Source organism: Delphinapterus leucas, chromosome 4 (assembly GCF_059928025.1).
Source record: "Delphinapterus leucas isolate spDelLeu-1000000601 "Yukka" chromosome 4, BTC_Dleu_Yukka2, whole genome shotgun sequence".
Lineage (NCBI taxonomy): Eukaryota > Metazoa > Chordata > Mammalia > Artiodactyla > Monodontidae > Delphinapterus > Delphinapterus leucas.
The window spans coordinates 62,718,290-62,744,182 of NC_143132.1; the positions used below are offsets into that span (position 1 = coordinate 62,718,290).

Here is a 25,893-nt window from a genome sequence, read left to right on the forward strand (position 1 = left end):
CCGGGTTCGATCCCTGGTTAGGGAACTAGATCCCACCTGCATGCCGCAACTAAAAGTTCGCGTGCCACCAGCTAAAAGATTCCCACATGCCACAACTAAGACCCAGTGCAACCTAAATAAATAAATATTTTTTTAAAAGACAACATTTTTAAAATTCTCTAATTTAGATCATTGGATAATTCAGATTGAATTTCTGAACAATTTCAAAATCATGAAGTTTATTGTGTAAGTTATTTAATATTTATAATTTATGTCCAGATGGCACTTCAGTACCACTTTCTAACCCAACCCTTGGCTTAGCGGGAGCATTCTATAATTGATGAATATAAGAACAGAAGAACGATTGAATGTCCAAGCCTACTCAAGTGGTTAATCTCATCATTTACACAATAATAAATCTATTTGTGGGTATACTATAAACTTTTGTTTCAACTTTATGTTCTCTCAGAGTCTTTTCCCTTTTCACTCCCTCATGGACCCCTTCTGGTTTTCTCTCCTCTGTGATCTCTCACTGAGATCTAATACATTCTAACAAATCCAATAGTCTATATATATCGATCTCATCCTAACGGTCACTCCCCCAAATCTACTCCAATATTAATTCCTCTGCTTGCTTTCCTAAGAAATGTCGAGTAGGAAGCAAATAGGTGTTACTGAAATTTATTCAAGCTATTTTATATACGCTCTTCCAAAAGGGCTGGCGAAAATGAACATTCTTTCAGGTTATTTGTGAGGCAAGTATGGCTGTTAGCCATATGAAACAGCCATCATCACCCAAGTAAGATGATCTTAGCTACTACTTTAAAATAACATAGTGCCTTTCTAAAAAAGGCTTTAGAAGATTCTGGCACTCTCCAGGGACAAATGCTGCAGCAAAAACAAAAACTGGCTAACGTCTGAGCACCCTAAGAAGCATGAAAGGTTTATTCTTCTGTTTAGCTTTGCAAGGTAATAGGCTCACAGGAAATCCAGATGCAGCCTGGAATGTACAATGAATTTAGCTACACTGGTTGCATTTTATGCTAAACATGTCTATAATATTATTAATATACCACTCTACATTTCTACGGTTGCAAGGTCTTAATCATAATAACGCCATGCCTGTACTTTACTCACATAAGTGAAATTAGCATTTCCATATGAACTAGAAATGCATAATTGTCAATACTTCTCCTTAGGATTTCTGCTATGACATTCTCAATGATTTCATCATAATTTAGCAATATTCAAGTATGTCGGTTTATGCTCATAACAATGGTACTATCTTGTGTGAATTTCCTTTGGAACTCAGCTCCTTTGAATACAATAGCTTCATTCGCACGTGTCTCACTGCCTAACAAAATCAATCAGCTTCAAGTCAGTTAAATATTGTTCAAATCTTTAACTATAGAAACCTCAGTGATGTAAAGCATTTTATCCATACTCTGCACAATTAAAAATCACTCTTACATGGTTTGCTTTTAGTTCATGGCTTTGAAGTTCATTGTTATCATATTGGTCTTCTGCTTCTTTTTGTACTCATTCTGTTTTGGTATGTATCAATGCTTGGGTTTGCCCAAGTTTTAACAAGGTCTTTGAGATTCTTGAGCATCTGCCTGGGTCCTCCCCCAGCAACAAACTTACTCTCATAGATATGCCATTATCTCATAGACACGTACTGGCTGGCCCTTGGACCTTCCTCTTTTTTAGACTGCCCACTCTGCCACCATGTACAAGGAGGTGGCAGTTGCCAAGTAATGCTGCATCTGCTCTTTTTGATGTAGCCTCACATATGGGAAGAGCACAGCAACATCTGGAAAGATGGCGGTAGCAGCACCTTCAGTATGGCAAGATGTTAGCGCAAGCAGGTAATCAGGCAATTATATCCTCTATTTGTGCTTGCTGTAATGACTTCGATTCCTACAATCAGAAAATAGGCCAAGGAAAAATGAGGAGGAGTGGAGGCAGATGTGCAATTCCATATACTGATATGCCCACTAAGTTTATGATTCATTCACTCACTCAATACGCTTTTAATGATACGGTAGTGAATCAAGACAGACCAAGACTCTGTTTTCACAGAACTTACAATCTCGATGCAGAGATAGATGCTAAAATAGTAGATACATATTAACGTTATTTTGGAGAGTAAATGCCATGAAGAAAAATACGTGTGATAGAGAGAAAATGGCCTGGAGGTGTGGTGAGGGGAACATATGGTCTGAAATGTAAAGAGTCAGTCATGCAAAATCAGCAAAAAGACCTTTCCAGATAAAAGAAATGGCATGTGCGAAGGCCCTGAGGCAGGAATGGGTGTGTCATACACCAGGAATCAAAACGAGAGCAATAAAATTGGCGCATGTGGTCTGTGTGTATGTGTGGGGATAGCTGAAAAAGCAGGTGAGATTAGACACTGGGGAGGGATCATAATGAAGAGATCCCAGGGTAAGAAATTTAGGTTTTTATTCTAGTGACTTGATTGGTCAGTAAAAGATTTTAAGCAAGGGATTGACATGATCTGATTTACATTTTAGAAAGATTGCTCTGAATACCATATGGAAGAAGGGCTGTAGAAGGACAATAGTGGAAGCAAGGAGACAAAGAGAAGGAAATCTTAGTCATCCAGTGGCAACTGGCTTTGCCTGGTGGGGGGAGCAACAGGAATGGAGAGAAGATTGAGTTACCTCATATTGCTCATGATAAGAAGACCCTCTCCAAAGGGGCTATGTTCTGTCACAAGTGATCGATGTTTTTCACATACCAGCATTCTCTCTTACTGTACTAGTTCAGTACAGTTCCTTGCAGGAAACTGCCACTCATCCATCCAATAATACCTGACAGAATGCCAAGTCGACTGTCATTTTACCAGCTAGTGAGAAAAAATAAACAAATAAAAACTGTGTCCCAGCTGGTGCTTTTCTTCAGGTATAAACTTTGCTTACCCTTAAATGGTTATTACATGTTAATTAAGAGTCAGTATAAGAAAGTGTTTTGTTACAGATTAAGAAGTGCCTAACAAGATGGGCAGACACTGTTTAATTGCTAAACTTTACTAAATATTCTCTTAAATATCTAATATCTCTGTTTATTTTGCAGGCAATAGCTATCCAGCTAAATCTAAATGGAATGCCTAGTTAAATATCTTGAGGATATAAATCATGTAAATAACACTAATATGTTTTCTCAAGAATTTACTGACAATATTGAGCTGCGGGGCAAATCTAGTGTTAGGTCATTACATTATTCAAAGGGTCCCAGAAGTTTGCCTGCTTAAAGGTATCTTTCTTTACTGTCTGTAAATCACATTCTCAGTCCTCTCTGCTTTTATTAGTGAATGTAGGAGCACTGCCTCTGCAAGAGGAAGAGGATTCACAAGATGTGTCTCATCAGTCATGTTATCATGTACAAAACAATTCATTAAAATAATATTTTTGAGGCCTACCATATGACAGGCATTGTGCTAAGCTATGGGGGAATAATAATGCACAGAATTGACACCCTACCCCATTGCAATCTAATGAAGGGTATGAAAGCTCCCTGTAGAGCAGGGCCAAACAACATCATTGTACAGTTATAAGGCAGGCCTTTCAAACTTGCTCTCCACCGTAAAACAGGACCAAAATTAATCACCACATATGCCCAATCCTCTCTGGTGCTGAGAAATACTGCATAATAATAATAACATTCAGAGTTCTTATCTTCAGGAACCCAGGAACTCACAACCAAGATAGAGAAGGAAAGTGAATACGCATTGAACAGAGAATAATATGGACCAGGGAGTAATTGATAGCTAAGCTATCAGGGAGCAGAATCAAAACACAATGGTGGTTCAGAAACGGTGATCAAGAAGGAGCCTTCTTGGAGAAAAATGGAATTTTAAGTAACCCTTGGCAGATATGTAAGAGGAGGATGGAGGAAGGCAACATCTTATGCCTGGCCATGAGAATCAGCATGAAACAAAGTACAGAGCTGGAGGAAGACGCATCTGACTAGCATGGAAGAGGAGAGAGAGAAGGTTGCAGAGAGACGCTGCATCAGGAAGAATCCTGAATGCCTGAATGAAGACTCACACATCATCTCATCATCTCATACTTAGAAGGCTACTTTAGATTGTGGAGGAGTGAGATGAGACACTGACAGCTTAGTGAGATTATTTTGGCAATGGGAAATTAGAGGTCAGAAGGAAGATGAAGTAGAGAAACTAGTTAGGAGGCTAATAAAGTTGTTGGTGACATGATGAGAAAGGGACGAACGTTATTGATTATATACACTATTGCTTTCTAATAATGGTGAGGAATGAATTCCTTCCCTCAGAGACTTTACATTAGTGGGAAAGGTAAGTTGTAGGAAACTATGTGGGGCTAGAAATGGAAAAAAGTTAGAATGAAAAATAACTGGTTTTTGTAAGTTGGGGTCAGTGAGGGTCTTGACAGGCATGATAATGAGTGTGGCTTTATTCTATATGCAAAAGAGAGCCATTAAAATCTTTGAGTAAGCGAGTGACATAATCAGACCAGTGTTTTAAGAAGATGACTAGCCAGCAATGGAGTCGAAGATGGACGGGGACAAGTCAAAGTCAGGAAGACCAGTTATAAAGTTTCTGAAACAGAACAGGCAAGAGATGATAAAAGCACGCCACAGGGCAATGACAGTAGAAAGAGAAGAAAGGTGAAGACTCTTAGAGGAATTTCACAGGAGACTGATGGGATTTGTCAACTAATTGGATATGGAAGTTGAAAAAGGACAGGAAAAAGATGCCTCTACTTTTTTTGTTGTTGTTGTTCAAAGTCCAAGCTGATAAAATGGGAAAGTTGAGTTAAAAAGCCAGTTTGGGAGGAAATTTAGAAATTCTACTTTTAGAATTCTGGATTGGTTCCTAAACTGGTACTCAAATAGCCTGTACCTCCAGATGGACATGCTCAGGAAGCTGTCACAGGAATGACATTCTTCACAAAGAGGGCTATCTCTGAGCTGTGTAATAAACTAAGCCCCCAAATCAAGATTCCCACCCCCCCCATATTTTTCCTTGTGTTTTCTTTCTTTTTCTCACTTGTTTTTGTAACTTAAATATGTAAATATAGCACTAAGTGACATATTTTCTAATAATATGAATCACGTTTTGATTTTTAAAAACATGTACACATAGCAGTTAACTGATTCTGTTTTAAGAAGAAACACAATCTGAACTTGTCTCCCTCTGCTGGTTGCACATTGAGGTATCATGGGTCTTTTTAAACCAGAGTAATAGTAGAAAGAAAAATATCTGATAATAATTTGCAATGCACAAGTATGGGACTTTGACGTCCACAATGCGTAGTGACACACATCATTTTATACTTTATTTTTACTGCGCCGTGAGATATATAGTACAAGTATTATTACTCCACTTGTCAGAAAAAATTTTGAGATTTCAAGCCATTAAGCTCTCATATGAAATTAGAGATATTAAAGGAAAATCAGGAAGCATATGTAATTAGAATAATTGTATAATGTTATAGCTGCAACAGACCCAGAAGATCTTCTTGCACAGTCCCCCCATTTTGCAGCTGAAATACGGAAACTTAGAATTTACACGGTTATTCAGGATCACTGAGATTAGTATTCAAGACAGCACAACTCTCAAAAAGTGCTCTTTCTATTGTACCATGCTGCCTGACTAATAATGTCAGGATGTTAATCCTTTACATCATAGCTGAAACATGTACACGAGTAGACTAGATTAGAAATGCCTATTTCTCTAAGGCTAGATATACATTGCATCCAAGCAATCCACATCTATGTTAAACTTATAAGCAAGTAAAAAACAAAAATAAAAGCAATGTACATCAGTTGGACAAACAGAAAATAAGGCAAAGACCAATCCTCGATTAGCTGTTTGAATAGATTTGTGCTCTGTCCAGTCTGGGGCTCTAGAACCATAGGAAAGGCTTGAGATGATTTTTTAGGAATGCAGAGTATGACAGACTGTGTCAGCAGAAGAGCTGGGGTGGAATTCCTTACCCAATGACTTCCTGAGGCACTGTTTTCTTCCTCTTTATATGCCTTCCATAGACAGTGTACTACAGCTCTCTGGCTATTCACCTGACATCCTACTCGCCAAACTTGTCTCCATTCTTAATGGATATTCCCATTCTCTCTTGGCAGAAGAGAAAAAAGCTAATTAAAATAATTTATATTTGTGTGGAAGTGACTGATAAATTCCAACCTCTGAAGGGATATTATACATTGGGAGTTTCCTGAACTCTACTAGGTGAAATAGGTAGAGAAGATATTTCTGAATGGGAGAGTAGTTTCATAACTCTTGTTTCTAACTGGCAAGAGATAAAGACCTTTGGGCCAACAAGTGTGAAAGTATCTTAAGAGATCTAAAATTAAAATTAAAAAAAAAATCTACATGATCTTAACCCATTAAATCATAATATCTCTCCACACAGAAGAAAACTTCGTTTAGACCATCAATTCAACACACTGTGCCTATTAAAAAAAGTTTTTAGACAGGTAATAGATATTGGTGAGGAACAGAGAAATAACAATATAGCAAAATTTTATATAATACACATATACAGATATAAGCAAATATAAACAATTCCAAAATGTAGACAATTTCCAACACACTTGGTAAATATTCCCAATACCCCATCCAACAATTTATCAGATAAAATTTTCACACTTTTGTTTTCAGTAGCAAAATCAAAATGAGAGTCTTTTTTTTCTTTAGTGGTGTTCTCTTTTTCTACTGCAAGAAAGCATGACAGAGTATTGATCGTAGGATGGAATCAGGTTGGTAAGTGGCTAGAGAAACCTTTTGTGCTGTTTGGAAGCACTGAGAATGGCTGATACCAGTAATATTCACTGTTTCGGGAAAAATAGATTATAGGTAGAGCTTTGATCGAGGAAATAGCTAGCCTGGATATAAGGGCCAGGCTGTTTTGGTGGGTAGGAGGGTAGAGAAAAGGATAAGCAGGTGTGAATATTTGGACTGTGACAGCCCTAAGTGAAGAAGAGGGAATGTGAGCCAACATAGGCATCAGAGAAGAAAATGTATAAGGAAGTAAAGGGAAACTTGCAATGTGATAAATTATCTCTTAAAATAGGACATTTTGTCAAAGCGAGAGAGTGGCATGGACATATATACACTACCAAACGTAAAATAGATAGCTAGTGGGAAGTAGCCGCATAGCACAGGGAGATCAGCTCAGTGCTTTGTGACCACCTAGAGGGTGGGATAGGGAGGGTGGGAGGGAGGGAGACGCAAGAGGGAAGAGATATGGGAACATATGTATATGTATAACTGATTCACTTTGTTATAAAGCAGAAACTAACACACCATTGTAAAGCAATTATACTCCAATAAAGATGTAAAAAAAAAAAGAGACAGACCATAAAAAAAGGACATTTTTATCCATTAGCTGATATGATAAGTCTAATGCTGCTGCTTGTTTTAATGTATATATTAACAGCAACTGAATAAAATTATTTTCCTTGGGACAAAAATGATAACTTAGCTATTAAGGAGCAATACTATGTGACAATTCACAACTTCTTTGCATCACTACCAATTTGGATTACATTATTTTTGGTTTGTAATGTTATTAGCAATAATTTTTTATTATTTAATTAAATAATTTATTGATCACCTACTATGTAAGTGGGTATTCTGAAAGATCTATGGGAACCATTCAGCATGGTCTCTATGATAAGATCCTTCTGTAATAAGAAATTTTCAAACTTGTTGGGGAAAGATCGACAAATGGATTGGTGAGTTATTCAAAAATTGTATATAATTAAGTCTGCAATTTTGAGAAAAGTGCCCTAAATGCAAAGAAATTCAAACATAACGAGATAACTTCAACCTTCTATATGTCAGTCAGGATACTATGCACTGAGGTCACAAAGAAGCCCAGGGAAAGATTCTTGCCCTCAAAGAGTGAACAGCTGGGAAAGAGATATGAATAGTTAAGCAATGACAATAAGTATGAACTACGCAAGTACCTCCATCGTACTGTGTCCACACAAAGGACTCCACCTGATCCAGGCTGGAGGGAAGCTTTTCTGAAAGAGATGGTAACTGAGATGTATCCTAAAAGAGAAGGTAGGACTTGGGGATGGGGTCCTTAGGGATATTTGGGATGTTAACAGTTGGAAATGAGTATAGGGTAAAATTCAGGAGGGCCAACAAAGGGATTAATGTCAAGTTAGGAGCCAACATCATGGAGCAAGGCATGGGGGCAGGGAAGAAAGTGCTCCCCACCCACAGAGGATCCATGCTGGGGAGTAGTAGGAAACTCAGAAAAGGAGGGGGGTGGTCGGAGATGGATTATAAAGGTCTTAAAAGACAAGAAGGGAAAAATCTAAACTTAATGCATTAGTAAACAAGAAGCATTTTATTTTGAGGGGGCAAGTTCTTGAAAGTGGCATTAGATGTAGCAGTTGTATAAAATGGAGGGCTTGGATAGGATATTATCTCAGTAACTCAGGCTTTAAAGGTAATGACTTTTCAGTGGGGTGGAGAAGAAGGATAAATGTAAGAGATATAAAGAAAGGGTCAAAAGGAATTGTTGAGTAACTGGATAAATGCAATGGATAAGAAGAAGATATTCAAAATGAGACCTGTGAATCCCCCTGAGTTTCTGGAGGATGAGATCATCATTGATAGAGATAAGGGAGTTGAAAAAGCAGAGTGGAGTGTACTGGGGATGGGGAGGTGGCGGGGGTGGGGGGGGGTGGGGGGGAGGACTAATCCCTCCTAACCATCAGGCCTGCCATTTGGTTAGCTACTGCTACTGGAGGGAGTGTGCTCCTTAATGGATTTGGCTGCATCAACTCAATTGGTATGAATTTCCCAGATGTGCATAATTAAGAAAGGAAAAATGTCAAAAGGAAACCATATGATCCTTTTGGTATTAATGCTTATATTTATAATTACTCATAAAAATACCATTAAGAATTCTCTAATGTCCACTCTAAAAATGTGATACATGCTTTGGAACATATCTAAAATATACATAACACCTGGGCTAAAGTGGACCTTACTCACTAAAGTTTGATTGTCCTTAAATTTCTGTTTAATATTACCCTATTTTTTTTTTTACTAGTTCTCAGTAGATCGCATCCTTGAATTCTCAGAAAGTGCAAAATATTCCAGCATATCCTGTGCTCACTGAATTTGACGGTTCATCACAATCTTTTGCCCTTGATCTTCTCACACCTTTCTTTATTCTAACCTATTTCTAACGGGTGGCCAGGACATTTTTAAAAAAATCTGTACTTTCAAAATGCATTTTGAATATCAAACAAAGTTATAGAATAGTTTTTCTCTAATGATAAATAAATAATGAGCTTTATGTTGGGAATGCTAGATTTGTTTAAATATTAAAGAAGAAATTTGCAAAAGATAGCTATAAATATGGAGCAGGGCTTCAATAAAGGATCCAGTGGTGAAACACAGATTGGGGTGTGATAATGATAAAGGTGAGAGTTGAAATGCATGTGCATGTGTGTGTGAGAAAAATAAAGAAGAGCAGAGTCTAAGAGTTGCACCTTGGGTAAGGTTTGCCATGTTGGAGCAAGAAAACAAGAAGCAAGGAAAGTTCTTCCTGGAAAACAGCAGGTCCAAGTGACTCTCCTTTCATCTGTAGAGCACAAAGTGCTTTCATATTCATTTGTCTTCACTTGACACCCTGTTGCACGCCAGAGAGCTCTTTAGAAGAAAGATATTATAAATGGCAGGTATTAAGATAATAAACATAAAAATAATAATAGATATTCAAGACCTTTAAATAGAAGGAGAGTGCTGCCTGTATTCATCACTAAGTGGTTTGGATCAATATCAAAGGATAATGAGAACTTAGTGTAGAAAAAGCTTAGGACATCTCTCTGTACTCAATGAGGTGACAAACACCCTGAAGGAGAGGGGTGGTATCCTCTCCAAATGTTCCCTTCTGTCGTATCCAGAGCTCCATTAGGCCTGCCACTAATTCAACACATGATTAGAGAGATTCATCAACAGATGAATAGAGAGACGATTGCTGCATGTATAATGGGACTTCCATGTTCCCAAGAGAAATTCTAACATCACAGGCCCTAACTTCATCATTAGCAGATGACGGACCTTTATGAAGGGAATGGTTTAAATACATGTTTGATGTTTTTCTCTAGTAAACAACTGAAACGAAATCTATTCCCTAAAATGCCATTTTATAATAGTTACTCCAATGTGCAAATACGGTTTGAGATTCTGATGTTATCCAAACATTTCACAAATGGAAAAAATTACCTCTGGTAACCAGCACTAAATTATCATCTTCCCCAAGAAACACTTTAAATCCAATCTGAAAAGCTATGGAACATTACACACACACCCACACACATAGAGGCACACATGCAAAAATATGCCCACTGCAAATATACCCAAAACTGGACAGTGGGTGACTTATTAAACAGTTACTTTTTTGTCCAGTAACTCGTTATTAATTCATCTAAAACCTAACTACGTAACTGGCAGAATTTAAATTTCAGGTTTGCTTCTTAGTGGTACTCGAGATGGGGCAAATGAGGTACCAGAGAACTGAAGACTGAAACCTTGAGCTCCAAGTCTTAGAGAGATGTTTACAGAAGGAAGGATAATATGTCTGGTGCTATCTTTGGTATTATATGTATTTTCTGAGCTCAAGTTTTCATATTTGACAAATGCAATCCTACAGATATTCAGATATGAGCATGAGATTTGGTACATCCTCACTGTATTTTCAGCCATTCAATTCTCACTGTCACCTGGAACTTGGGGCTCTGTGTGGCACTGATTCTTCATCATCTCTTAGGGCTAGGCAGAGCCAGACAGAATGTTATAATGTACTATATGTCAACAACCCAACCTTTAAGCAATGCCTTTCCTTGCCTGAATTTTAAGAAGAAAGAAGTGTCCTTATTTTTAAAGAAAAAATTCAAGTTTATAATCTAAGATTTCTGCGTTACCAAATAGTAAACCAATACAAAGCAAATAAATATTTAACTTGCAATTATTTTTCCTTTTGATGAGAATCTAAAATGTTTTCCTTTATATGAAACAAAAAACAGGCTAGCTTAGATCACCTCAAATAAACTATTCTTATATCCCCTAAATCATGAATTTAGATCAAACAGGTTTAGCTGTACCTCCCAAATTTTTTCATTGGATGGGGCCATAGCCAGCATGAAATCTAGCCCTTTCATTTTACAAATGGAATAACTAAGATCCAGATATTTTAAAAGTCTTGCTCAAGGTCACACCACAGATCCTAGGAGAGCCAGAATGAGAATGCATTTTTTCTTATTCTCAGTTCCGAACTCTAATTGAAATAGGCTGAGAGTATAAAGGAGAACATATGAGTGTGTACATAAGTGTGTATTCGTATGCATGCGTCCGTTTGTTTAGTCTACTTCCTTGGGTAGAATATCCCTACCCCCTGCCCCCAACTTTTCTTTATGCAGCCAATCCTTTCTCCTTAATCAAGACTCAGTTCAAACACCATCTCTCCCTGCCTTCCTGCTCCATCTCAGGCAGTACCCATTGCTTTATCTTCCTGGAAAGCAGGTAAGTCATTTGGGTAGCACAATTGTCAAACACATCACAGTTCTTTGCAGATATTTTTGTCTACTTCACTGGAGTAGATTATGAACTATCATCACTATATTATGAATTCCTTAAGGATAGGAATCATAGCCTCTTTGCCTTGGAATGCATGGTGCCTAGAGCAGTGCTTGATGATGGTGTGTGCTCCATAGGGGGTTGCAGAAATGGCTTGATGTAATTTAGACCAATGGAGCAAAAACCTTAGTCTTCAGAGTAATTACTCTAACTAAGAATTGTACTGTTACAGTTGGCGTCACACTGCACTTCACTTTACTCAAGTATAAGGACCTAACTTGAATAAGAACTTTGGGATGTTGAGGGTGGGTCATGTACTATTTTTTCAGAAGCCAACACTGGTCTATGCCCACAAATCTGATAACCTAGATGAAATGGACCACATCCTTGAGAGACAGAGACAACACTGGCATGTACATTTCCCACCAAGTCTTATTCTGAGGAAACAGTACCTGCAACTTCTCATAACCTATTGAAACCTTCTGTGTAAAGATATTTCTCAGCCATTTATAGCTATTCTGTTAAAAGTCATCAGAGATAACCTGAAGTTTCAGGCCTCATCTTAAGTGGGTGATGTTTAAGTTAATGACCTGTTCACTAGCCTGAAGAGTTGCTACTGGGGAATATCTAAACTATCATATCTATTTCTGTAAGGCCATAAATAGATTATTTAGAGAAGGCTACAATTTTGGAATAGGTGAATGAGACCTTCAAGGACAAGACAAAGAAGAGCCAGCTATCTAGCTCAGCTGTGTCTCCAGTGACTTACTGTGGAAGTTCATTTATCCTAAACTCTATATCTAGACCTCCCCAGGCTGAAATATGACAGATTTGGATTAGGGGAAATTAGGGGATCACTCACACAGTTTGCCCTGTTTTAACATGTACCATCATCAGCTATCTTTGTCTTTGGTCTGTTTCTACCTTCTCTCCCACCTTCCCTACACTTCTGGTTCATAATCAGTTTAGTTCCTAAAATGTCCCTTCTTTGCACCCCTTTATCTGTTTCAGGACTATCTCATTTTTTCCCTTTAGCCTCACCTTTTACCTCATGTCCCACACTGGACCATAAAAAAAGAGAGTTGAAAGTTTAAAAATTATCTAATATGTGTACTAAAAACATTTTCTGGTTTTTTGTTCTTAATTTCCCAGTTAGCTTTCAGTTCCCAAGCACTCTTGCTAAAGGAGTGTTCGAATATGAAAACAGCAAACTAATCCTAAATATTTGATTTTGACACAAGGAACAGAAAAGGAGCCACAGATACAATACTAAGTGCTGGGGGAAAATTTGAAACAAAGTCTTTGTCCTCAAGAACATCATACTGTAGTCAGTAAAGCAGACATACACACAAATTGCTTTTTGCTGATGTGTGATCTTAGACTGAATTTCAAATTTTTGTTCCATAAGTCATTGGCTCATGGAAATTCAAGGATCCCCACTCTGCATTTTGAAATTTTAAGTGAGACAAAGAATGGAATACTGAATAGGAATACTAAATTTGGAACATAAGGTAATCCTTCTAGACCTTTATTAAAATTGGCATAGACTTTGAAGACTTGAGACACTAGTGAGAAGGAGGAGATTTAGAGAGGTTCTAAAACAGAGCCCCCAAAATGATTAAAGCAGTTCGAAAAATTAGCAGATGTCCATCAGTTTGGAGCCAAGTAGATATTGCTGTTGGATCAAATCAAAATCTGCCCAAAGGCCTTAGGAAAATAATTCTGTAAAGTTAATGTTTTTTAAGCCATGAATGTCACCACAACTTCATTTTATTGACGCTGCCTTAATCAGCCCAGGTAGCTCAATCCTCTTCTAAGCCCCCTTCTGGAAGGTCGGGCTTGCCTCATTCCCAACACCATCTCAACAGAGGAAGGATGTGATCATTGGTTTTTACTGCCATTTCTTCACACTCTAGACTCAGTGTCCCAGCCACGAGTTCTCTCCTTTCATTAGAATCACTCTCCTCTCCCTACTTTATACTCTCAGCAGTATCCTTGGCAGCCAGCCAGTCCTAAAATCCAGCATATCACAGGCAGAATCCAATTAACCTGCAAGTAACTAGATTCTCTGAGCCTTCTGCAAGTCTGAGGTTTCTCACAGTACTGTGTGTTTGTACATATATATTCTCTATATATACATACACACTAATAGTCCTATGATAGCATAAATAGTATATAATATAGTGTGTGTGTATATATATATACACACATATATTTTATTTACATATATATATATATATGTAACTGGATGCCAGGTACTTTGCCAGATCCTAGAGATACGAGGAAGAATTAGATATACCTCTACTCTCATAGTTTAGTAGAACAGGAATTATTACTCAAACTAATAAATTGGCACACTAGAAATTCAAGATGCCGGAATAGACATCTTCGGGAGGAAGAATGAAGACACAAAGGTGGGACTGTTCTCAAGGTGTCTGAACAGGGCAAATAATTTCAACTGCTTAGACAAGAAGGAGCTGAAAAACATTAGAATGCCAGTTCCTCATACTCTTCATTTGCTCCTTCAGATATTAGCCATAAAATAAGCTAACTCTCCAAGATCATCAAGCACCCGAAGTGAGATTTCAGCCAAATGACTAATTTACAAGCCTTAGTGAGGGCATCTGATCTGAAAACCAACAAAAGTGGGTGCTACAGAAATTTTTCAAGATAAAAAAAATTGTTTTAACATTAAGTTTCACGGGCTTGTTACTGTATCAACAATATAGAGATGAGGGCTGTCAGAAGACTATCATATAAATGTGTTTTCCCACCCAGAGAGGCATTTTTCCATTTTTTCTCTCAACTCTGTAGCCCATCTGGCAGTGCATTTACAGACCTCTGGGATAATTCAAATTTGGAAATTGAATTTCAGCCTTAAATAAAAAGTGAAACATTTAGGATTTTCCCAAAACTTTAAAACCCCCCAAAATAGCAATCCTATTCTGAAACTCAAAAAAGAGTTGTGTGATTTTTTTTGCGAAAGCACTGTTGATTAGCATTTTGCAAAGATTTTGTAGAGAATGATGACTTCATTGGAAAGGCAGGGGACTCCTTCCCTACCTAGCCTCCAAACCCACCTTTATCTGTTGTTGCAAAAGCTTGAATGAACCTGTTCAGATGCCTGTCAAGAGGTCTCTTGTTACGAGTGCGTCACTGGATTCAGCATTTCCCTATATAATCTTCACTGAATCATTGGGGAAAGGGAGATAGAATGGAACAAAGCAGTCTAAGTAAAAAAGAACTGGCAGAGATTAAATCCCTAAAAACCTTTTGCTGAGATATGTTGGGATGTTTTGCCCCTCCGGGTTGTAAACTTGATCAGACTGCATTGGCAATCATGGAATATGGAAAGTTTAGTCTTCTGATCCAAGTTATTTTCATGCAGTATTGTCACAGTTCCTCTTCCTACTCTTAAGTAACTGTTTCTTAGAATAGTATTGATTTGGGGGACATTACTTCCCCGTTAACTCGCCTTTCTTTAATGGTGAATATTGTTTCAAAATGTTTGTTTTCAAACCAGTCAGTCAACAATAAGCTTAGTTGACAATCAGCTACCTTTTCTGTCAGAGTAAATCTTTAACATCCAATTTAATTCTCTTCTCAAGGGAATCCAAACTTCTCTAGGAGTGTTTGAATCTCAAACGCAAAAATGATTGTATTAGAAAGACCATGAGATATCATCCACTTTCCTGGTTTTCACACTAGGATCCTCAAATTCTTGGATTTTTAAACAGGTGACCCAAGGCCACAGTGTAGAGTGGGAGTAAAGCGAAATGTCAAGAAAGGTTTCAACAAAAGAAACAAGACTCAAAGCTACTTTTATACACTGAGGTTCCACTTTCAATTTCATCTGATAAAAGATCTTTTGTTAATGGATGAGAAGTTCCAGCCTGAGAGAGATTCAGTAGCTTGTTGCAGATCACTCAGCTAGTGAGAGCGCCAGGATTAGAACTAGGTCTCCAGAGGAGCCCTCATCTACTAAGTATCACTTCTGTCACTCTAAACCCAATTCTTCTAATTCCTCTTTCCATCCTGTTGGCATCTACTTATTCTCTTTTAAAAATTATCCCATTCTCCTGTCTTCTTTCAAGACTTTACAGTTGTGTCTAGAACAGTCTTAGTTTCTCTATGTACTTTATTCAATATTGTTTTCTCAATTCTGAGAGTAGTCCACTGCCAAAAGACAAAAGGGGCCATTAATATCACTAGTAATATTATCTTCCACACTGATAGTAATTTATATATTTATTTTTTTAATAGATCTTTGTTGCAGTATAATTGCTTCACAATACTGTGTTAGTTTCTGTTGTACACCACAAGGAATCAGCCATATGCATATATATGTCCCCATACCCCTCCCTCTTGAGCCTCCCTCTCATCCTCCCTATCCCACCCCTCTAGGTCATCGCAAAGCACTGAGCTAGTCTCCCTGTGCTATGCAGCTGCTTCCCACTAGCTATTTTACATTCGGTAGTGTATGTATGTCGATGCTACTCTCACTTCGCCCCAGCTTCCCCCTCCCACCCCATGTCAAGTCCATTTTCTATGTCTACATGTTTATTCCTGCTCTGCAACTAGGTTCATCAGTACAATTTTTTTTTCAGATTCCGTATATATGCAGTAGCATATGGTATTTGTTTTTCTCTTTCTGACTTACTTCACTCTGTATGACAGACTCTAGGTCCATCCACCTCACTACAAATAACTCAGTTTCATTTCCTTTTATGGCTGAGTAATATTCCATTGTATATATGTGCCACATCTTATTTATCCATTCATCTGTCGATGGACATTTAGGTTGCTTCCATGTCCTGGCTATTGTAAACAGAGCTGCAATGAACATTGTGGTACATGACTCTTTTTGAATTATGGTTTTCTCAGGGTATATGTCCAGTAGTGGGATTGCTGGGTCATATGGTAGTTCTATTTTTAGTTTTTTAAGGAATCTCCATACTGTTTTCCATAGTGGTTGTATCAATTTACATTCCCACCAACAGTGCAGGAGGGTTCCCTTTTCACCATACCCTTTCCAGCATTTATTTTTGTAGATATTTTGATGATGGTCATTCTGACTGGTGTGAGGTGATACCTCATTGTACTTTTGATTTGCATTTCTCTTATAATTAGTGATGTTGAGCATCTTTTCATGTGCCTCTTGGCCATCTGCATGTCTTCCTTGGTGAAATGTCTATTTAGGTCTTCTGCTCAATTTTTAACTAGATTGGTTGTTTTTTTGATATTGAGCTCTATGAGCTGTTTGTATAGTTTGGAGATTAACCCTTTGTTGTTTCATTTGCAAATATTTTCTCCCATTCTAAGGGTTGTCTTTTTGTCTTGTTTATGGTTTCTTTTGCTATGCAAAAGCTTTTAAGTCCCATTTGTTTATTTTGGTTTTTTTTTCCATTACTCTAGGAGGTGGGTCAAAAAAGATCTTGCTGTGGTTCATGTCAAAGAGTATTTTTCCTATGTTTTCCTCTAAGAGTTTTATAATGTCCGGTCTTGCATTTAGGTCTTTAATCCATTTGGAGTTTATTTTTGTGTATGGTGTTAGGGAGTGTTCTAGTTTCATTCTTTTATATGTAGCTGTCCAGTTTTCCCAGCACCACTTATTGAAGAGTCTGTCTTTTCTCCATTGTATGTTCTTGCCTCCTTTGTCGTAAATTAGGTGCCCATATGTACATGGGTTTATCTCTGGGCATTCTATCCTGTACCATTGATCAATATTCCTGTTTATGTGCCAGTACCATACTGTCTTGACTACTGTAGATTTGTGGTATAGTTTGAAGTCAGGGAGCCTGATTCCTCCAACTCCGTTTTTCTTTCTCAAGATTGCTTTGGATATTTGGGGTCTACTTTCAACTTTCATAGATTTACAAATTAACTATGTTGGTGTAAGCTCAAATATCCTTATGAAGTACACAAAGAGGGTACAAAAACTCAGACCCAGAAATGAGAAGCAACATGTCTAATGGTTCACAGCTATGCAGAAGCACAAGCAGGGCTGGAGCCCTGTTTCCCAGGCTCCAGTCTTTCCACTTGACCACTCCAAATGAAGAGAAGGATTTGGAGGGGCAGGGGCTGGGAGGTTAAATTCTCTCCTGCATGGGAGATTTGTCTGCTTTCCCTTGACATTTCAAATGACTTGGTTCCTTATTAAATCAGTCATGCATAAACGTACAAATTACTCCCTCACCTTACCAACCTCACCACCAACCCACCTGAAGCAAGACCAAAGGGCCATAAGTTCCTTCATAAACTTTTCTCCACAATCCACATGGTTGATCGCCCTTTCATCTAGGCATTTTTGCAGACTTTAAATTTTGACAATGTTTTCAACATAATTGATATTTTTTGGACCTCTCATCAGTCCTACATTTTATTTTCCATTGGGTTTTTACTCACATAGTCACTCTGCTCATCCAAGAATATTTCATTTTGGGGACAACCCTATGCAATATGCTACCAAAGCCTTTGACATTACTTTTGCCCCTTTGTAAAGATTCTAATTCCTATCTTAGTATTCAAACTGGCAAGCATAGGAGACTTGAAGAATGACTGGTAGAAGCCAAATGAAGTAGATACTCTACATAGAAAGTAACCAAAAGCAAAAGCAAAAATAAAGAAATGCGACTATATCAGATCAAAAACACTTCTGTACAGCAAAGGAAATCATCAACAAAATGAAAAGACAACCTACTGAATCATAGAAAATATTTGCAAATCATATATCTGATAAAGGGTTACATCCAAAATACATAAAGAATGCATAAAACTCAACAGCAAAAACAAACAAATAATTTCATTTAAAATGGACAGAAGATCTGAATAGAAGATCTGATTTTTCCAAAGAAGGCATACAGATGGCCAACAGGTACATGAAAAGATGCTCTACACCTATAATCATCAGGAAAATGCAAATGAAAGCTACAATAAGCTATCACCTCACACCTGTAGGATGGCTGTTATCAAGAAGACTAGAAATAACACGTGTTGGTGAAAATGTGGAGAAAAAGGAACCCTTGTGCACTGGAAATGTAAATTGGTGCATTCACTATGGAAAACAGTATGGAGGTTCCTCAAAAAAAATTAAAAATAGAATTATCATGTGACCCAGCAATTCCACTTCTGGGTATGTATCGAAGAAAATGAAATCACAAATTAAAAAAGACATATGCACCCACATGTTCACGGCAGCATTATTTACAATAGCCAAGATATGGAAACAAGCTAAGTGTCCATTAGTGGATTAATGGATAAATAAATTGTGGTACTTACATACAATAGAATATTACTCAGCCATAAAAAAAATAATTAAATCTTGCCATTTGCAACAACACAGATGAAACTCGAGGGCATTATGCTAAGTGAAATAAGTCAGTCAGACAGAGAAATACAAATACTGTATAATCTCTCTTATATGTGGAATCTTATCTCCAAGCTCATAGATACAGAGAACAGATTGGTGGTTGCCAGAGGTGGGGGAGGTTGGGGGGGTGGGAGAAATGGGTGAACTGCTTTTGGTTTTTCTTAGTTTAAATAAAGCAAAAATTTTAAGTACTACAATATTAAAGATGAATGAACCACAAATGGTATAAAATGTCTTTTTCAAAATAAAGGTTTCTGATGCTATACTCCTTAAAAAAAAGTAACAATGGCAGGAGAAGGAAAATTCCCCAGCACTGGCATATGCATAACTCCAAGGTAACATGTGCATATATCCAATTAGATATATAAAAGATATAGATATATTAAATTTCATGCAGCCTTTGAACCCTTACCCCCTCTATAATGTAATGGATGCAGAGGCCAGAAAATAGCCCAAGGTAGAGGGAGTAATATATCCCCACCACTGCCATAATTTTCATTTTCATCAAAATCTAAAGATTTACAAAGAGCTGCCTCCATTTCCTTTATCCTCCAGCCGAGTGGAGGCACTTAAATGGTAGTGATACTAATAAATCCTGATCTAAAGCTCATGTTCTTTGCCCTACAACAGGCAGTTGGGAGGTTAAAGGTATCAATTCGAACACCTGCTGAAGGGTGAGGAACTTCTTTATGGTATCAGTAATTCAACTTTCTATTGAAAACTAGCATCTTGTAGAAGTCATAGTAAAAGGCATTTCTGGGTCAGTCATGGTGAAATGATTAAATTCATATTTCTCTATTGCTTGATTAGGTCACTGTTCACTAATGACCTGTCACCATCAGCTTCTTTGAACTGTCATCTCATACCTGACACCAACGTGGTAAGCTTCCCTATACCCAGTTTGGAAAATCAGTTAAAAACAGAAGGTGGTTTTCTTTCTCTACTATAAAGAGTTCTGAGTCATGGATGGTTGCCTTCTCACTGTGCTTTTAAAAGAAGAAAGAAAATGCCTTCAGTTTGCTGGGAGCAAAAATATGTTCTTTTTCATCTGAAACCATTCCTTGCATCTCACTAAATATTACTGAGCATCCCACAAGAGCTTATCATCTTACCTATTTGCAACAGCAAACTGAATGTATTAGGAAACCCTCTTCAGACTGGTAGAGCCTAGCAGCTCAGGAAGCTCTGGGGAATAAAATATCTGACAGCAGGTGGCCTGGGTAGACCAGCTGTATGGCTGTACATAGGAACTGCCACTTAACAAGTTAGGGCAGCTTGTTCCTGTAGCTCATGGGGAGTTGGACACAATTCTATACCCTTTAGACACTCTGAGCTGCCACGGGAAAAGCAGGCATTCCATCATGTCCTGTGCCTCCTTGTTCGTGTGATTTTCGTTTGTACTTGGACAGAACAGTTTCATGTGCGGGAGTAAAAACATCAGTCCCAGGAGATACTAGACCATTGACCCAGAGTCCATATGTCAGTAGTCTCCTTCCTTTTTGGGACTGGTCAGTTGCCATGGTAACTGGCAGCTAAGGCTTATTAGTGCTTGTTAGTGTTTAAAAGATGATTTATAAGCATGTAAATAATTGGCAGCTCATTAACAGGTGGGGCTCCTGAACTCAGCTGCCTTTGGCAATTATCTACAGGACTTGAGAGTTGTGCTCCTGTCCTCTGCAGCTGCCTACTTATCTGGCTCAGAGAGTATCAACCCTGAAAATAAGGCAAAGAGGAAACAATCCATCAGTGGGGCAGGCGGACCAGACTGTGCAACCAATGGTGGTTGCTCACCTAGCAGATTGCCCAGGGACAGATGGGAGGAGTACTGGTTGCCCACTTTCAATTTTTCCTTCAGAAACTGTACATACTGTATCCTAAAAAAAAAAAACAAAAAAACCCCCTTTGTTTCTAGGCAAATTCATTAGGAGTGGAACCAGGCTTACATATAAGTTGCTGTTTATATTGGAAGAGCCCCTTAGCTAAAAATACCTCCCTGAACTAGTGCTCACAGAACCTGACAGTGCGTCAGAATATATGTATTGCATAACTTTCAGCTCTGTGTGGTGGGGGGCGGCTAGAGAGGGAGAGAGAGAGAGGAGAGACAGATGGAGGGGGAGAGGGAGAGAGACAGAGAGAGAGAGAGAGAGAGAGAGAGAGAGAGAGAGAGAGAGAGAGAGAGGGAGGGAGGGAGGGAGAGAGAGAGGGAGAGAGAGAGAGAGATTGAGAGTTGTGTGTTGTTTGGGGGTCTTAGGGGAGAATGAAGCTGGGAGATAAATGGCATCGCTCAATACTCACAATAGTAGTAAATACAATAACCTTGCAGCTGATCATATTTTTAATAATTGGAGAGACCCAGGACAGCCTGAAAAGACCTAAGGAAACAGAGCCCTGAGTGTCAGGAATTGCAAGAGTTTGTCAATCAGAGCCACAGTTTTTCCAAACTGCAATTTTGAGAGGCAAGTACCTGACTTAGATAATTCTAAGGTTTGAGGATTTTGTTTTTGTTTTTAATTTTTAAGGACCTCTTTCAAAATGTAAAATGTTTCTACAGTTTTGGAGTCCTGAGTAATTAAGAAAATATACTCATTGAAGAATATAATGTATTCATCTCTCTAAGAAATAATATATTAATTATTATTATTATTGTTATTTTGGCTTAATATATAAGAGAACAGAGAGGGAAAATGGGAAGATAATTTGAAGATACCACAATGGTAACAAGAAACAGAAAGAGAGGGGTTTCCCTGGTGGCGCAGTGGTTGAGAGTCTGCCTGCCGATGCAGGGGACGTGGGTTCGTGCCCCCGTCCGGGAGGATCCCACATGCCACGGAGCGGCTGGGCCCGTGAGCCATGGCCGCTGAGCCTGTGCGTCCGGAGCCTGTGCTCTGCAATGCGAGAGGCCACAACAGTGAGAGGCCCGCATACAGAAAAAAAAAAAAAAAAAAAAAAGAAAGAAATAGAGACTTTGAAAGAGGAAAAGAATTTAGAAAGAAACTAAGAAGAGGGAAAAACTGGAAGCTAAAAAAATATTCCATCTGCAGCTTATTTCTTTCATTTATAGGGAATCTCAGGATCCTACACCTAGGCATAGCCAGGCAGTGCTGCTCGAGGGACGGCACAAGGGAAGGTAAGAGTATCAGCTGTGCATTGCTCTGTAGGGCATTCCATCAACTCCAGGAGGTACACAGGCCGTCAAAGCCAGAGGGGTGATTAACCCTTCAATTATTTTAATTTCTGTAGTAGTATATTTTCTACCTCACTCAACTAAGTACCTAATTTCACTGATGAAGCACCTAACTCACCAGCAACTAGAAAGTGTTATTCAGGTTGATTAAACACTACTCTATTTATGGAAATACCTTCTGTTTTAATAATTGGTAGTGGTACCCTCTACAAAGTCAGGGGTAATTATCTTGATCCTCTCTCCATCTTGCTGAGATTTTTTAACACACCCTAATGCTTTCTGGACAAAAGCTCTATTCCAAATAAAAATAACAAAACACTTATATAATTTTTACTACGTTTCGGATATCATCGTAAGTAGTTTGCATATAACTCTTAATCCTCTCAAAGTTTTATAAATTAGGCATCCTTATTACCCTCCTTTTACATTTGAGAAAACAGAGATGTTAAAAAAAAAAAAACTTGCTCAAGAATTCAGCAAGGGGTAAACTATAAAGAGAGCTGGAATTTGAAAACTTAACACATGAGAGACTGCCCTCCTGCTTCCCTCTGTTCCATCAACAAATGTATTGTGTGATGGATCCACCTCCAGTTATGAAGTAGGAAGTCATGAGAAAGCATAACTCTCACCATAACAAACAAAACAAAACAACTGAGGTACAAAATCTGTTTTCCTGAACTCTGCAAAAAAGTGACATTTCAAAGAATCTCTAAACAAACTCAACTCCAGTGATGAACACTTCATAGGAGAGAAAACATATCAATACAAAGCTGCTCTCCTCCCTGGTTGACTAGCAGGAAAAGAAAAACTTCTCCATAGACAGGAAATCAGCAGAATCTTTAACAAAGATTTAAGGCCTGTGTGTGGGATGCTGGGACAGATTTGAATTCTGAGCCCCCAGTGGCAGAGTAAATCTGAATTCACTTACCAACTCTATTGCTTGGTAAGTGTTCAGGGGCAGTTACTCAAAGGCTTGAAAGTAGGAGAGGAGAAATGAGAGGGATAAATTTCAACTCAGGATTTCATCTTCTAGGAGTTGGAGACAGACAAGAGTACTGAGAGAGAGAGCTCTGAGGCATTCTGGGAGGACAGATCTCCCTAAACATAGGAGGACTGAAGGAGAACAAAGAAAACTCCCCAGAAACACAAAGAGCTGGAAGCCAGGCTGTGAGAGCTGAGAGATCTTCATGTTTTAGAAAGCTAGTAGTTGGACAGAGAAGCATAGAGATCTATGGATCTCACCAGTGCTCAGATCCTAAGCCTACCAGAGGTAAATTCTAATTCCACTTTCAAAACATGTAAAGCCTGTGGTCAAACTAAAGTTGCAACAAAGTTCAAACATATCTTGACTAGAAATCTGATTTATTTAGCTCTTCACTCTTGATTTTTTTCTAGAAATAAATAATATTTACATCTATTTCTACTGTGTTTACACAACATGCCTTTAATGCCATAAAATTTATGACACACAAAGAAGCAAGAAAATGTAAATCATGATCATGAGAGAATATACAAAGAGGGAAGACCCAGAGATGGCCCAGATAGTGGAATTATCAGTCAGAAACTTCAAATAAAAAAAAATAAAATGAAAATGAAAAATCTAAAGGATCTAGTAGAAAAAGCAGGTAACATGAGTGAAGAGATGGGGGATTTTAACAGAGATACATGAATACTATATTGAAGAAAAATGTATTGGAATTTTCAGAAAAAAATCAATATCATAAGTGAACAGTTCATTAGATGAATTTAACAGCAGACTGGAGTCAGAAAAGTATCCTTGAAGACAGATCAGTAGCACACCTCCTTAGGTAAGGACCTGGTACCTCTTTTGTGAAGCACTCACCAGGGCTGGAAGAAAAGCCCAAGGAAGGAGTCAAGATTGAGAACAATGATCATACTAATTTGAAGATGGCAGGGATGGATGGTTCTTTGGTGCACTTGAAGATTAAGAGGCATACAGCACTTAGCAAACTGATGAAGCCTATTGTGAATGACAGGGTTTGTCAATGAGGCAGAATAGATTCCAAACTATTAGGTAACCAATCAATGAAACAAACACACCTGCACAGTTGGAAATGAAAGATGAAGATGCAATTGATGTGTTCCAGCAGCAGATAGGAGATGTCTACTCAAAAGGGAATCTGCTACTTTACTGTAGAACTTTGTTCCTCTGGAACATAAAGACATGTTCTCAATTAGAAAACCCATTTGGTCCTACCACATCCTGACTACTGCAATATAGTTTTCTCTATTCTTTCATTTTCCTCCTCCCCATTCCTTTACTGTACATAAAGTCACTGCTGTATGTACTCAAGCATATTGCATTTTTTTAAAAAAACCTAAATGGCCAATGGTATGCTTTGATCAACACCAAATGGAGATGGGACAGGGGAAAATTCTAGTTCTGTGAAAATACCCCCCTTTCTCCATTAGTGGCATGTTCATTCAGCTCTTATCTTTATATTCCAGTAAGTTATTTCACACTCACTGTTTAACAAAAAAAGAATAACATAAAAATCCTTGCATATTTTGTTCAGCTGGAGAATCTTAATCTTTTTCATTGTAAAACCAAGGACAATATTATATCTTTTTTGCATGTAGAGCAATCTGCCTTTAAACAGGAATAAATTATCCTGAAAGAAATGAATCATAGTTTTCCCTTCACATCAAGCATCTTGTTTTCCCTGACCAGGGATTGAACCTGGGCCCCTGGCAGTGAGAGCAAGGATGCCTAACCACTGGACCACCAGGAAATTCCCAAGCATCTTCTTGTTTAAATAAACTTCTTGTTTAAAATGAGGAAAAAAATGTCAAGAGTAGGTATCAAAACTGAGGCAAAAATAGTGAAAAAATAGAGAAGTGTTTGAGATCTGTGGGACAATATCAAACCTAACATGAGTGTAGAAAGAGAACATAGGGAATAGGATAGAAAAAAATATTTAAAGAAACATGGCAGAGAATGATTCAAAATGACTGAAAGGCATTAGCATACATATCCAAGATCCTCAGTGGACCCCAGGCAGAGTACTATAAAGCAAAACACACATAAGCTCTTCATAGTCAAATTACTGAAAACAAAATATAAAAAAAATAATTTAAAAGCAGTCAGTAACAATAGATACATTACCTGGAATGGAACAACAATATGCATCATGGCTGATTTCCAACTAAAAATAACTGGACAATATATTACTGGACAAAGCAATAATATAAAGTGCTTTAAAAAGTCAACCTAAAAGTATTATATATAAATCTATCTCTCCCTTAGAAAAAGAAAAAGAGAGCAAATAAAGTCATTTCAAAGAACGAAAGCTTAGAGAACGTGCTTCCAGCAACCCTGTACTACAGGACATGCTAAAAGTAGTTGTTCAGGCTGAAGAACAATGATACCAACGGAACTCCAGATCTGCTGGAATAAATAAAAGGTATGACAGAGAGTAAATATCTGGAAAAATATAAAACAATTCTCAATCTATATCTACATTTATACTTATCTCTGTGTACCTTTAAAAGACTGCAGAGCACTTAAAAGAAAAATAATAACAATATATAGAATGTATTGAGGGGTTCTTAGCATATGTAGAACTAAAATGCAAGAAACAAAGTGCTTAAAGGGCAGGAAGAAGGCAAAAAAACGACACTGTGGCATGGCATATTATTTGAAGGTAGGCTCTAATAAATCTAACATTCATATTGTAATCTCTAAATATATACTGTCCAATAGGGTAGTCAGTA

At 37.9% G+C, this 25,893-nt stretch overlaps 1 pseudogene; it reads left to right on the forward strand.

Moving 5' to 3' along the window:
* The first annotated feature begins 1,800 nt into the window (after positions 1–1,800).
* On the forward strand, positions 1,801–24,918 carry LOC149749320 (uncharacterized; annotated as a pseudogene).
* The last annotated feature ends 975 nt before the right edge of the window (positions 24,919–25,893 follow it).